Source organism: Equus caballus, chromosome 14 (genome assembly GCF_041296265.1).
Source record: "Equus caballus isolate H_3958 breed thoroughbred chromosome 14, TB-T2T, whole genome shotgun sequence".
NCBI classification, from domain to species: domain Eukaryota; kingdom Metazoa; phylum Chordata; class Mammalia; order Perissodactyla; family Equidae; genus Equus; species Equus caballus.
Genome location: NC_091697.1, coordinates 42,284,028 through 42,299,186, shown reverse-complemented (window position 1 = coordinate 42,299,186; position 15,159 = coordinate 42,284,028). Strand labels below are relative to the sequence as shown.

Genomic DNA, 15,159 nt, shown 5'->3' with positions numbered 1-15,159 from the left:
AGAAACACAACCCATAAACAGATGGAAGCAGAGCTTTACTCCCAGAAGCAGTGGCGGGGGCCTGGACCCTCGCGGCAGGCTTGTTTCTCTGCCCCTGGGAAGCACAGGTTTGAAAAGGTGGACCAGATGACCCCTAGGAGCCCCTCCCGACCTGACAGGCCGGGGCTCTGCTGGCCTAACGTTCTGTGTCCCATCATAAAAGCTTCTAAGACGTGGCTGGATGCGCTATGAGTCTACTGCTCCACGATCTGTGTTTACAATCGTCCCTGTGCAGTGGCTCGGGCATTATAGCTCTGGGAGCCTATGCCTGTGACCACTTCTGTCCTTTCTACAGGAAACCAGATGTGCTCAAAGGAATTCAAACTTCCACTAAGGACGCTCCTACCAGATTTGTCGAAAATGTCACGCTTTGTTTCTGGAGCTGAAATTCCTCCCCATCACGCCCAGAAGTCCCCAGGCACAGATCGGCAACGACGCTCTCCCACATGGCCCAACACAGTCCCTTTTCTTGGTCGTGTCACAGACGTTAATTCATAGCCCACATAATACTCCTAGGAAACACATCTGCCCTTTTACTCCCATTTCTCAGAGAAGGGAAACCGAGATTTGCATGGCACCCCCAAGGCCGCCCGGGAAGCTGGAGGCTGAACTGGAAGCAGTGCCTGATTTCCTGAATCTAGTGGGTGCTCTGGATTGCCTGGGATCTGCGGAGAAGCAACGAGATATAAGATGGTTTTAAAAGTTTAGAGAGTCTTTCAAGAAAGAAAGAGCCACTGGATTCATTCCTCTGGATTGGAGAATGTCCAGCCTCTCCCGAAAATCTGTGTGTGAAGTTGCCATGGATTTGGGTGCCCTCAATATTTATTTTCTGACACCCGCCCACCACCACCACCCACACACACTGCCTCTGCCTCAGGCATCCAGTGTTAGGGCTGGCTCTTGCAGCTCCCAAGAAAGAAGCCTAAATATATTCTGTTTCTGACAAAAGCTGGGAGGTGGGGGGTGGGCCAGGGAGGGGGAATTAGGAGGGATGGTTCCCTTGAACCAGAATTAAAATCATAAGCGGGAGAATGTTGACGTTCCAGGTACCTGCCAGACAGGAAGTCTTTAGCTACTGAAATAATTTTTCCCCTAAGTCGTAGGGAGCCATTGAAGGTTTTTGAGAAGAAGCAGGACCAGAACAGAATACATGCTGGAAAGAGTAATCTGTCATGAGATCAAAAGGGGGATCTGCCCATTCAAGACTCTCACTCTGGAGTGAACTGGGCTCGACACCAGCTCCAGTTGGTTTAAGCCAACTGGAATTCCCTGTGGGTAGGCAGACTTAAAGTGCTTCTAAGAAACTTGCATGAACACTAGAGTCATTTGCTAGTTTGTAGGCAGCCACTGCTGGCTTCTCATGTAACAAAAATAAGACAAAGAACTGGATAAGAGCAGGGAAAGGACCGGTGCCTTGAGCCCTTGATGGGTCATATGACCTTGGGAAAGCCACAGAACCTCCTCTGAGCCTCAATGTACCTGTCTGTAAAATGGAGATCATAATAGCTACTCCTAGGGCTGCAGGGAAAACAGATGATACGATGGGTGAAAGCACAGGCAGTACCGATGGAGGGTGACACCTTATTAGCACCAAGAGTGGCTGGGCACATGGAAGCCAGAACCACTGTGGACTGACAGGCTGTCAGGAGCGCTGTCTGTAAGAGCCAGGCCTGCCCGAGATGGAATTAGAGGGAAGAGAAATGGCTGAAGAGCAAGTCCTTGTCTAGGACCTGGGAAAGGGAGCTGGCACTTGGGGTCCCCTTCTTTATCAGTGTTCTGATTATTATTATTGATGACAAAAATGACACTGTCTTATATCTGTAGGCTAGCCTATACATTTTCAAAAAATGTCTGCATGCACGATCTCACTTGGTCTTTGGGGAGGGGTGTAGCACTGCGTAGAATTAACAGTAGGAAAGTGGCCTGTGGAGTCAGATAGACCTGCTTTCAAACCCCAGCTCTACCACTCACCAGCCGTGTGACCTTGGGCAGTTATCTAAACTCTCCGGTTCCAGAAAAAGGGAAATGATAATAGCACCTATCTCATGCAGCTGTTGAGAAGGCTGCATGAGTCAATCCATGGCAAGGACTTGGAAGGCTCTGCCCGGGTCCACCCACCTAGTAGGCAGTGGATCCAGAATAGGAACAAATATTCAAAGAACAGAGACGCTGAGAGGGCTGGAACAGCTGGAACCGATTCTCCAGAGCAGCCTCTCCAAAGGAACTTTCTACAATGATGGAAACCTTCTCTATCTGAGCCGTGCAGTGTGGAAGCCACTAGCCACGTGGGGCTATCAAGCATTTGAAATGTGGCTGGTACAACTGAGGAAGTGAGTTTGTCATCTTATTTAACCTTGACTAATTTAAACGTAAACAGCCACCTGTGACTAGCAGCTACATAGGGGACAGCACAGCTCCAGAGAGTGGGGCGCAGGAGCCAAGGATGCGTGGGGTTCAGAAGAGGATGCCGTCCGCCTACCCGCTCGTGTAGCGGGCATGCCCAGGGCCCACGGTACTTTTAGGTGTGATGTTTCGATAGAAGGTTTTTAATTTCTCTTAAATTCAGAAGAAAGAAAACAAAGTTTTAGGTTGAAGAAAATGTTTCATATATAACAATATATTCATCTTTATACCGATGTTGTCATTAAATATATTTCTACTATTTTTTCCGTGGAGGAAGGGGCTCACAAAGGCTGAAATACCTGGGCCCTCGAAATCATAATATGACCCTGGGGAAATGGACTTCTGAGGGGGGCAGAGGGATCCCAGGCACCTGGGCTTGAGGAAGAACAGGGACGAAGTGGGGCACGATGAGAAAGTGCTTTGTTTCTGGATCTCCTCTGCCCAAGCCATTCATTCATTCATCCAATACTTATTTATCGACAGCCTATACTGTGAGGGCGTTCTAGAACAGAGAACAAGACAGACAAGATCCCTGCTATTGTGGGGATTGTATTCTAGTGGCAGAGAGACAGAGATGTTAAATAAAAAATAGACACTTATCAGGTGATGAAAAGTGATATGAAGAAAAATAAGCAAGGCAGGGTCAGAGAGTGATGGGGCGGTGGGGGGGATGCTGTTTTTGAAAGTGGTCAGGGGAGTCCTATATGACAAAGTGATATTTGAGCAGGGGGAGGGCCACAAAGCCATCTTGAGAAAGAGTCCCGGGCAGAAGAAACAGGCCATGCAAAGGGCCTGAGGCAGGAGGAAGGAGGTCATGCAGACAGACAAGAGGGAGCAAGGAGAGAGGCATTCTAGCAAGGTCAGGGAGGTGGCCCAGGGCTATTCAGGCCACAGGAACGACTAGCAGTGAGGTGGGACACCACTGCAGGATTTATATGATGGTTAGACAAGAAGCAGAAGGAGAGAGGGACCTGGGTTGGACATCAAATCTGAGAACCCTTCAAGACCATCTACGTGGCCAGCTGGTGGGACACGGGCTGTCAGGCTGCGGTTAGGTTTGTTGGGCCCACGATATGTTGGTTTGTTGTTTGATGATTTCCAACTTAGTTAGTTGTTAACGTATAAACATTGGGAAGCTTCACTCAAAAATCTAGATTCCAGCTTCTCTTTAAGAAATTGGAGGATGCAGCATCTGTGTTCCCACGGCACAATGGCTGGAGTTGAGGGTTGGCTGCCCCACTAAAGAGCCAGGGCCGCGCTCTCCGTCCCCAAGGCCTCGCAGACACTGAGGCTGTTTCAGCTGCCCTTTATCACCAAGGTCAGTTTTCTCATCAAAGAGACACTCATTCTGTACCCACGTCTCTATCCCAACAGTGAAGAAACTAGCATCCGGGATGGCCTGGTGTCCACACACTGGGCCCGCGTCACCCCGAAGGCTCCACCCTGGCTGCAGCCATTCAAGTTTGCAGACCCGACACTCACTGAGGCCCCAGAGAAGAGGTCCCTCCCTCTCAGGGTTGTCTGTACGGATCCACAAGCTTTGCATTTGGAGCTGAAAACTCCCTAAACCAGCGGGGACCCCAGGACCAGAGGGAAGGGGGGACTCCAGCCCCACCACTTCTAGGGCTCTCTGGCCAGAGGGGTCTGTAAGATCAAAACCATCTCCAGCCCAGCAGGGCATCCAATGGCCTTTATCAATTGGAAGCATGGGGACAAAGCAGGGGGAACAGCACCTCCTCCAGGTCCTACCGGGGCACAAGGGTGAACTCAGCATGGCGGTGACACCGCTGGAACCAGAACCCAGTCTCCCTGTCCTGGGTGCTTTGCTCTGGCCATGTTGCTTCCACCTAACCCAGCTCCTCTTCCAACCGGGACTCCTCAGGACCCCACAAAGCCGTGGTCCTCCTAGTGCAGCGGGAAGGAGCCAGGCCTCCGTCAGCCCTGCTCTCCATCCTGCCTCTGCTTGCACCTAGGGTCCTGGCTTCCTCTGCCGGAGCCTCAGTTTCCTCATTTGTGAAATGAGGCTAACAATGCTTACCTCCCTGGACGATTTAATGAGCTTATGCATGGAAAGCACTGAGCATATGCCAAGCACACAGAAAGTAGGTAATGCCATTACTATTACTACTTTCAGTTATTACTATTGTAATAATTATAGTAATGTTATTACTCTGACAATAGGTGTTCAAAAAATCTGTGTGGAATGAGAGAACTCTTCTCTGTATGTGTGCTGGTCCCTGCCCATACCCTCTACACACACACACACACACACACACTCCCCTGTGGGTCTTTGTGACATTCCTTTTCTCCTTGAAACGACTTGTAGCAAAGCTCAAGCAGCGGCTTGAGCAGCATTAAAATAATAAGAATAATTTCTATTCTGGTCACCCTGTTCCCCGCTGTGGGTACCGAGAGCTCACAGTTGAGATCTCATTGAGCGTTCAAGGGAGCAGAGGGGCGCACGTGCAGCGGGCAGGGAGAGAATGTGGCGGACACCCCACCACAACACAGGTCTTCTGATCCCTTTTCTTCTGCCACTGACGTGTTGGGGTGGCCTCTCCGGGCCCCATCCTATGTGATTTGTACGAGGAAGCCATTCCGCATGCTTCCCCTCTCTATCCAGGACCCATCGGCTGCCCTCCTGGGAGCCAGCAGGCCCTGTGGCCACAGTGACGGGAAGCAATTCCTCTCAGCTGGCTCTGAGAAGCTGCTGAGATGGAAGATTCTCCTTGTTCCTTGTGCCTGAGACTGTGGGCCACCCAGGGCCACTCCCAGCCAGGTCTGGCTCTAACTCAGGCCCCCAGGGGATGGGGAGGCTACGGTCAGGGCCACATAACAAGGCGGTCACAGGCTCAGGCTTGGAGAAAGGTGGCCTCCATTTGAGTCCTGCCTTGGCCCATTGCTGGCTGTAGGGCCTTGAGCAAATCCTAGAACCTGACGGAGCCTCGGTCTCTCGAGGTATACACTGGGGAAGGCAATCATCCGGCGGTCGTGAGGATCAGTTAGGACAAAGGGCCTGAAACAGTCTGCACAGTGCCTCACACGGAGCCCTCATGGCCTTCGCTGGGATGAAGGAGATTCAGGGACCAGAGCCCCTACATCTTCAGCGCCATGGGGCCTCAGTACCATTTTGGAGGGCCAAGTCGGGGCCCAGAGGGAGACTCGGAGCAAACTCCCTCATTTTATGGGGCCTCCACTAGTCCGTCAGGGAATCGGGACCAGTCCCTGCTCTCCTGCCTCGCTGAGCTAACCCTCCCCGGAGCTGTCGTCAGATGACGCCCTGACGGCAGGGAGGTTTGGAGAGCAGAACATGCTTCCAGGGGCACAGCACTGGTCACAGCCGTTTCTTGAACATTTGCCGTGGGCCAGGCCCTGTGCTAAGCAGTTGGCATGCACCATTGTTTTCAAACTTGCTTACAGCAACCCTATAATTATCCTCATTTTGCAGATGGGATAAATGAGACTCAGAGAGGTGACCTAACTTCCAAGTTCACACAGCCAGTATGTGGCCAAGCCAGGATTAAAACTCAGCTCATCTGTGTCTAACAGTTACCTGGCCCACCTCCCCGTGCCCGAGGGTCGGAAAGAGCACTGGACAGGGGATGGTCGTATGATGCCTCCCCCACACAGAGATCCTATAATCACGGGTCCTCTTAAGCCGGCGAACACAGATTCTCAGCACACACTCTATCTCCAGTCCTCCCTCTCGATCCCACTCCCACTGGCTCAGCCCAGCCATGCTGTCTGTCCGTCCGAGTGCAATCCTCTCCAGGCAGAACAGCTTAGGACCAAGCCAGCAGGCGGGCAGGCCTCGGGAAGCAGGAAGCGGTGTCCCAGCAGTGGGGCAAGACAGGCAGTTCCGCTGTCTGAGGCACTGGTCCTGGAGTCGAGCTGGTCGAACCTGACTGCAGGGCCAGAGACAGGAGAGGGGTTAGGGGCAATTTGGGATCATCAAGGTGCATACTAATGAGATGCAAATGAGCCTCTGCTTGTGGGTTCCAGGCCAAGCCCATGAGATCCACATTCGAGCCCCCGGGCTGTGTCCACACAGATTCCTCTTGCCCACTGTAGCTCCGTGCTCCACCCAGCCACACAGACACAGACTCCACAGAGCCGCTGGACAACACTGGCCATTGACTTGAATCAGCGGGTCTCCCCATTGGGAATTCCCTAACCAGATGGGGTTGGGGGTTAAAAATACATATTCCCAGCGCCGCCCTAGAGCTACTGAATCAAAATCTTTGGGAGTGGGGCTCAGGAATAGACGTTTAACAAGTTCCCTGGGGAGACTTTGCTGTGATGGGTGTTTGGAATCCGCTGAAGAAGGTAATCTCTTTCTTTAGGATCCTGCGTTCCTCTACGCCTCCTTTCACAGTTGATATCCCAATTGTGGCCACTCCGAGGCCCCAGTGAGGAGGGGGTGGGGAAGTTAGGAAAAGACCTCAGTCTTCACGTTTTTAGGCTAGAGAAGTGATTCTCAAATGTCGGTGTATTAAAAACCGCAGCCTCATCGTCAGGAAGTCTGATTTAGTGAGACTACAGTGGGACTCAGAGCTCACGTCTTCCCCTGTGGGTGGCCCACTGACCACTCAGGGGAGAACATCAGCCATCAGGTGAAGCAGACACAAGGTTATCTCTAAAGACGAACAGAAGAGCGGACAGGAGAGGGAAAGCAACGGCTCTCATTGGCGCCTGACTCTCACCCGGAAGTCTCTGATTCTGCAAGTCTCTCAGTTCAGCAGCATCTCAAACCCCAGAGGCAACTGTTTACCTTCCTGTGGACAGGTCTGTCTGTCTCCCAGATAAAGACAGCGCCGTGAGCCACGTTCTACCTGCAATGAAGAGAACTGAAACTGAAAATAAAAAGGTTCCATCCACACGCCTCGTGACCCAGCCATGCCACTCTCAGGTGTATGCACAACAGAAGTGCGTACATATGCTTCCGAAAACATTCCCGAAAGCATTCCGAGAATGCTCAGAGTGGCGCTGTTCATAACAGCCCCGCGTTGGAAACAACCCAAATGTCCATCAAGAGCCGTTCGGATAAGTGCATTGTGGCATGGCCATCTCATGGAATAGTATACAGCAGAGAAAATGAGACATTGCTCTAGGCAACAATGCAGATGAATCCCACTCACGTAATGCCAGGTAAGACAGTCACAGACAAATACAGATACTCTACTGTTCCAACTATATAAAGTTTAAAAGCAGGCTAAACTCATCTATGGATTAGATTAGGATAAAGTTACCCTTGTGAGGGGGCGAGGGGGTGTTAGCGACTGAAAAGGGCATGAATGGGATCTCTGCAAGGATGGTAATATTCTGTTTCTTTATCTGGAAAGGGGTTAGTTTCTGGAAAGTTCCTTGAGCTGCACACATATGGTTGGTGGGCTTTACATGCATATTGTACTTCATTAAAAACTTTTCTAAAAATGCTAATAAACGATTTCAAAGAAGACTTTTAATAAGAGGGAAGACGTTTAAATGCTAAGAGATTCTGACTATGGCAAATTGTGCGAGATTTCACGGCTATGGGATCTTGGACTCTTCCTGCCCCTGGAACCAGGAAGGAGACACTTCTCAGAAACCACGAAGTGTGGGAGCTGAGCCAAGGCACACCGGGGCTGTGGAAACCCGATGCCTCAGCAGTTCCCTTCCCCACACCCACCTCACCAGACCCACCCTCCACAGAACCGCAAGGACAATGGCGAGCCCACTTTCCACAGGGTTCCCAGGTTCAGCTGAGTTCCAGTTCATTGGGCTTACTTCATGCAGCAATTTTCTGTCCTCGGAGCAGTCTTCTGGGCCATTTTCTTGTTTGGTCCCCTCAAAGACTCTACGAGGGGAGCAAGGAGTATTTTCATTTTATAGATGGGGAAGTTGAGGCCCAGAGATGGGGATCAAAAGACTTGTCCAAGGTGATATTGCTAGCAAGCGACCCAGTAAGGACTCAAAGACAAGGCTTCAGGTGCCAAATTCACCACTCACCTGGCTACACCACAGATGAACTCTTCCCAGTATCACCTATCACTTAGTGAGAACTCGCCCTGTGGATGACTCAGAGCCCTTCAACCACCAAAAGAAGTAGATGGTATCATTTAATTCTCATTTTACAAATGAAAAACCTGACAGTCAGAAAGTCCAAGTGCCTTGTCTAAGGTCAATGGCCAGTAAGCATGGAGCATTGATTCGAACAATTGGTCTGTCAGAGCTGAGTGTGAGCGCCGAACCACTAGTCCAGTGGTTCCCAATCCAGCTGGACCTCACCTGGAGTTCCCTTGGAGCTTGGAGAAATACACAGTCCCTGGCCTCACTCTCAGACCCCACATTCTAATTTTGCAGACTGAGGATGGGGCTGAGAAATCTGTATTTTTAAAAAAATAGCCCTAGGCATTTGGGAAGCTCAGCTCTAAACTAGGCTACCACTGAAATACGACAGTAAAAACAAAATGATGTAAAGTTTAATTTAGCAATTTCCAAATAACTCACTGAACCTCTCTAATAATTAAAGTTCTCCTAACAATGGTACCCAAGCCCACAAGACGTATTTGAGAAGGGCCTGCCTGGCCAGATAACAGCTGCACTGGGCTGAGGGGTCCTGACTGCATCCGGAGGGCTCTTGAGGGGCTGGTGATGTCTGCTTTTCGCTCCGGTTGCTGGTTAGCCACGTCTACGTTCACTTTGTAAAAATCCGTCAAGCTGTAACTTACAATTGATGCCCTCTGGTTTTGAATGTTTACAAAAAGAAAAAAAAGGCTGACCATTTGTCAGAGACACTGTACAAGCAATCTTTGCATAGAGTACAGTTATAGTAGGAATCCAGTAGGGTTCTACTATTTATATACTTTCAAGAGTTTAAGATTCTAGGATCTGAATTTTCTATGTTATGATTCTTTGAGTCAATTCCCAAGACTTCAGGAGCCCCCAAAGCTATAATAGTAGCTAATGTTTAGTGAACTCTTAATATGTTCCGACTACTATGCTAAAAGCTTTCCAGGGATGAACCTTTGTGAGGTAGATAGCACTAAGCACCCCTCCACCCCTCAGAGAGGTGAAATGATGTGTCCAAGGTCACAGAGACAGACAGCCGGAAAGCCAGGACTAGAACTCGAGCCCCCTAGCTCCAGGGCTCATGCGCCCAACCTCGGTGCACACTGGTCTCGAGCTGTGCCACGGCCCCCAGCTAAACTTCTAGGTGTCTAAACGATGCATTTTGTGCCACCCAGCCTTGCGTTTGCTGGGAGGACCCAGAGGGAAGGGGCTGCTGAAGGGACAGTCGGCAGCTCTGAGCTGGGACACGTGAGCACACGTGGGCCAACACGCACCCGCATGCTGACGTTACCCCACAGCTGGCATGTACCATCCTGCTCAGCTGGCACCGACGCCAACTGCTGTGGCACCGGAGCCAAACGGGAACTGGGACCTGGAGAATTCTCCATTGTGGGCGCCCTGCCTCCTGCCGGGGGACGGACAGCTGCCGTTTACCTGCCGCTCAGGTCGCCTTGCAGGGGCCACTCTAGTCTCAGGAACGGAAAAAGTCTCGGAAGTGGGGCAGGGCAGGGATTTTTCTCTTCTGCGGGCTTCAAACTGGAGAATGCTTAAGGCCTCACCTCAGGAGGAGGTGGATTTTAGGAGGTAATTTGTTAATCAATGGGTAATGGTGGACTATCAGGCACTGTGACTGACCAAGAAAGAGACAATGAGCTATCTGAACCTTCCACTCCGACCCCCCTCCTTAAATTTCTGCTGCACCCCACAGCTAAAGACACCTAGCCAAGGCACGCTTTGATTTAAACTCCTCTGACATGGTCCTCCAATCTTTACAAAATAAAAGCCATACCCCTATGGTGATTTTCTGAAGCCCTTATGTTTTAAAGATATATATGGAAACATTTTCAGATGCAATTATATGTCTGGGATTTGTTTCCGAATAATCTGATAGGGGAAGCATTGGTGGGGGTATAGAGGAAACGTAATTGTTGAAGCTGGGTGATGGGGTTTTTTTAATACCATTCTGCTTTTATGTATTTCTATAATTTCCCATTAATAAAAAATTATATGTAAATTACATTTTTTAAAAAAGCCGTACTCCTTGACCTAATATACAAGGGCTTCAATGACCCAGCCCTGTCCTACCTCTCCAAACGTTCCCCATCCAGCTGAGAGTTTCCTGCCTCACCTGCTGTTTTCTTTTTTTTCCAACCACTGTGCCTTTGCACATGCTACTTTCTATTTCTGAATTGCCTTTCCCACTTTTCTTTCCTCATTTAAGCCTTATTCAGTCTTCAAACTGATGTTCAGTGCCAGCTCCTCCGAGAAGCCTTCCTTCATTGACTCCATAACTGGACTAATTATGGCTCCTCTGGGCCCCATGCCAGCCCGAGTTTTCCTCTATGTTACCGCCCACCTCAAGGTATGAAGCCGTGCACTTACAGGCCTGCCTCCATCAACTGTGAATCTTTGGGCTCCCGACACATCGTAAGTGCTCATTAAATGTCTATTGAACTAAGTGTTTAGAGAACAGAAGCCGTGTGACTGGAGGACGTGGCTTAGCTTTACCGAGTCTCTGTTCGTCTCCACACTGAAAACAGCAATAGCAACAACAAAAAGAAGCCGTAGAGGATTGTGACAGCTGACCCGCAGGGCAGTGGTGCGGAGTAGAAGAGAAGGCGTACGTGAAACGGTCTAACCTGGGGACAGGCGCACGAGGGGCTCAGTAAGTCAGAGCTCTCCTTCCGACGTTTAAATCTATCCCATGCCCAGAAATGGCTCCCTGTCGGCTGCACACTGACCTAGGACACCATCACAAACCGGCTACTGACTTTAGGCAAATCATTCAAAATCTATGGTTCCGCCTGTAAAATGGGTCCAATAAGGCCTGAAGGGAGACTTCAGGGAGCTCCTGAGGACCTTTGCATTTGTACAGTGACAGGTACCTGCTGACTCGCTGGCAATAGTGATGAAGTGACGCGTGCTCGTGTGCATGCTTGTGCGTGTGCGTGCATGTGCATGTGTTGGTGGGTGTTGGGGGAGGGGTCTGGTTTTTTTTTTAGAGATTGGCACCTGAGCTAACATCTCTTGCCAACCTTCTTCTTTTTCTTCTTCTTCTTCTTCTCCCCAAAGTCCCCCGCTATGTAGTCGTATATTCTATTTGTAGGTCCCTCTGGTTGTGCCAAGCGGTCTGATTGATGAGGTTTGTGTCCCCTGTCCCCTGAAGGGAAGCTTACAGTCTAGGGATCAACCTTGTTGTTGATCCCAAATTGCCTCCAGGAGACGTCGGGGGGTACGATTCACTGGCCTCCGAGGCTGAGCACCCACATAGGGAAAAGGGCCCTCTCCTGAGCAGGGCCAGGTAGAGGGAGACGGAGGAAGGTGAAAAGATCTGCACAGTAGTCCTGTTTCCCACTCCCTTGCTGTGTGACCTCAGTCAAGTTGTCAGCCTTCTCTGGTGAGGCCTCGGTGTCTCCATCTGTCTGATTCGATGATCTTTAGGGACCCTCTGACTCCCGACTCTTATCTATGATTGGGTTGGGCTAATGCTTAGTCCCTCTGAGTGACCGTTCTCGTCCATGAATTAGAAACAAAGATCCATCCATTCTCTCATAGATACACAAGGCTGCTTTAACGCGCCAGGCACCATGCCGGACACGGGGGCCGGAGCAGCGAGCAACACTTCGTGGGAGAGACGACGTCAAACAAAAAATACACAATAAGGAATACTGCAGTTAGAGTTATGACTTGCTCAGGAAGACACCCCAGGGGAAGCAGACAGGAGCCTATTAGTGATGACTGTGGAAGCGATAAATAAGGCCCGGGCACGACATGCCTTAGCTCATTTAATTCTCACATCAATCTCTGAGGAAAGGACTATTATTAGCCCCCTTTTTCAAATGAGGAGACTGAGGTTAGAGAAGTTGAGGCCCAGGTCACACAGCTAATAATCTGCAGGATTTGGACCCACACTTTTCTTTGTAAACCTGTCTCTAAACCCCGTTATAAACGTAAGCGTCAGTACTGTTAGTCATAGAAAGCTAGCTCAGCTTGTGCTGGGGACCCAGGAAGCACGAGAGGCTTGGCCCATGTAGTACTGAAGGGTCCCAAAGGCAGGGCCCCTCGAGGGGGTGCAGGGAGGTCCCCGACTGCCCCAGCCCCGTCGCCCCCAGCACACACCAGTTTTCTCTAAGGCTTGGCACCTGCCCCACGTCCTCTCCCACCTGGCCTCACCTGGCCAGTGGCAGTGCCGGTGCTGTGGCCTGTCATGGGGCAGCTGGAAGGAGAACTCCCAGGCCAAGGTGCGTTCAGTTGCACCCAGGGAAGGTGTGCAGGGAGCGGAGGCTGGTGGCCCAACTCCCAGAAGGTGGGTGTGGAGGGAGCCCGGCAGCCTCTCCCTGTAGAAAGCCCAGCACAGCCGACACGGGCTGGAGCATGTCTGTGTCTTCCGGGTCTGGTTCCCGGAGTCCTTAAGGAGGCCGCTAAGACTCATGGCATCAGAAGGGAGTGCCAGGGAGACCTTGACTCCCTCTAATTCCTCCTCCATGTTACAGATGAGGAAACTGAGGCCTGGGGAGCTCATGGCAGAGGAGACCTTGCTGTTTCACTCCATCAGGTTGGCCACCATGGACTCAGCACCTTCCTGCCAGGAGTGTAACTTGTGCTCCACAGAGCGCCTGGGGGAAACTGAAGCTGGCCTCTTTCTGCCCCGTGGGATGGCGAGCCCCTCGGCAGACACATCCCTGCTCTGCCTACCCAACAGGCTCGTTGGGGTGAGTCGATTAAGAATGGATCTTAACAATAATCTAGCCACTTTTATTTTATATGTTGGGAAAGAGGCCCAGAGAGGTATAGAAGTGTCTTAGGCCACACAGCCTGTGAGTTACAGGGACATGAGTAATGAAATTCTCGTTCCACCATTTCCAAAAGCCTGCTTTGAAAACTTAAAATTTTCAAATGACCATGCATACTCAGCCCAGTCCCTGAACGCAGGAAGCATGGGTGAGTATCAGCTGTAATAATAACTGTTAGCAGTGTTCTGCGTGGGGGGCACTGGTAACTCAGCCTCCGCCCCCCATCCGTAGAAGGAGCTGACGGACAACAAGTGCTCGAGTCCTGAGTCTGCTTCTCTGCCTCCCTCCTCTGTCCTGAGCCCAGGCCGTCAGCTCAGGAGTGCGGCTGGGGACAGAGGCAGCCTCTCTGAGCCCTTGTCAAAGGTTGGCACGGCCCCGCTGCTCCCACACTGGGGCAAATAGCACCCCCTCCCCCAGTAGAGGGCTGAACTCTGGCCTGGTGGCCCTGCTCAATGTTCCACTCCAGCTCTCCTGCCTCTGAAGATAGGCATCGGATTCCTGCTTCCCCCAAGACAGGGGGAGAGAGCTGCTCCCACACCCCCACCCACCCCGGTGCACCTCGGGTGCCTCTCAGACTCACAGCCTTTCACGGCACCCCCATTTGACAGCCAGGAAAGCTGAGGTTCTAACCTGGGTGCCTTTAAAGTGTCGCATGAGAGCCAGGGTGGCCAGGCCATCTGATCTCCCTCAGGCCCTCCCTCCTTCCTTCTCCTCCTCCGCAGGTGGCTTTGTCTGTGATAGCGTCCCTGTGCCCCTGGGGACTCACGCAAGAAGCCGGCACCTCGTGGTTCCCCGGCCCCAGCACTGCCTCCTAAAACCGTGGAGGACACCGTCCTCGCATTTCTCTGAAGCCTCATCCCCAGAAAGCCCAGGCAGGGAATTTCATTCTCCCAAGGACGAGAGTCCAACTCCACACACGTGCAAACATGACCTTGCTCCTCCAGGAGATCAAAGTGCTCGCCTTGTCCATTCCTGGGTCCCAATCCCCGGCCCCCAGGCTGGGGCTGGCTACATCTCTGGCTTCATTCAAGGGGATCCAAGGCCCAGGTGTCCCTGTCCTGCCCCCACCATGCCTGCCCCAGCCATCTCCTGGTTCCCTCTCTTCCTTCCAAGAGCCCCTAAGACCAGCCTGCTCTGGGGCAAGACAGAAGAATGGATTAACCTTGCAACCCCCTGCCCCCAGCTTCCCATCCTCCCGCAGTTCTTACCTGTGCCCTTCAGGTAGGGGAGGGGGCCCCGGGGTGGGCCGCTGGGCTCAGCCCCTTTCACCCGCTCTCGGGGCTGACAAGCTCCGGGGAAAGGCAGGCGCAGAGACGCGAAGCAGGAAGGCGCGCGCTCTCCAAACAGGCTGCTGAGAAAGTTGGAGTAGGTGTGTCCCAGCCCAGGAGGAGGAGGAGGGAAAAGGAGGTGGGAGAATTGAGGCGGATCGTCCCCTCCTGCCAGCTCGCTGTCTCACGGAGAGGGAGGGAGCAAGCCAACTGGTTTGTGGCCCAGAACGCACAGTGGGGAATCAAGTCATGGAAGATGACGGCTGGGAAGTTGCTGTGAAATCAGGCCCATTTCCACCTCCCTGATTGGTTTTACAGAGGGATAAACTGAGGCCCGAAACAGAGAGTCCTTGCCCGAGGTCACACAGAGACCGTGAGGGGACTGGGAAAGGACCCAGGTGGCTTAGCTCTCCGGCCAGTGTTCTCTCCACTCTCCTCCCCAAAGCTGCAGGTCTGAGACCAGCAACCACACCATCCCTCTCCCAAGGCCTGGTTCAGACCCCTGGCACAGCCACCTACTAGCTCGGTAACCTTGAGTGACTTACTTAATCTGAGCCTCAGTTTCCTTTTTTGAAAAGATGGGGACAATAATAACTCCTACCTCA

At 51.7% G+C, this 15,159-nt stretch overlaps 1 protein-coding gene across 1 annotated transcript in view; it reads right to left on the bottom strand.

Annotated features, from left to right (window-relative positions):
- FAT2 (FAT atypical cadherin 2) overlaps window positions 1-14,659 on the bottom strand; it is a 79,284-nt gene extending 64,625 nt beyond the window's left edge. The window contains exon 1 of the mRNA XM_001917575.6: window positions 14,495-14,659. The gene's annotated coding sequence lies outside the window, so the exon portion shown is untranslated. The remainder of the gene's footprint in view (window positions 1-14,494) is intronic.
- Window positions 14,660-15,159: the final 500 nt, after the last annotated feature.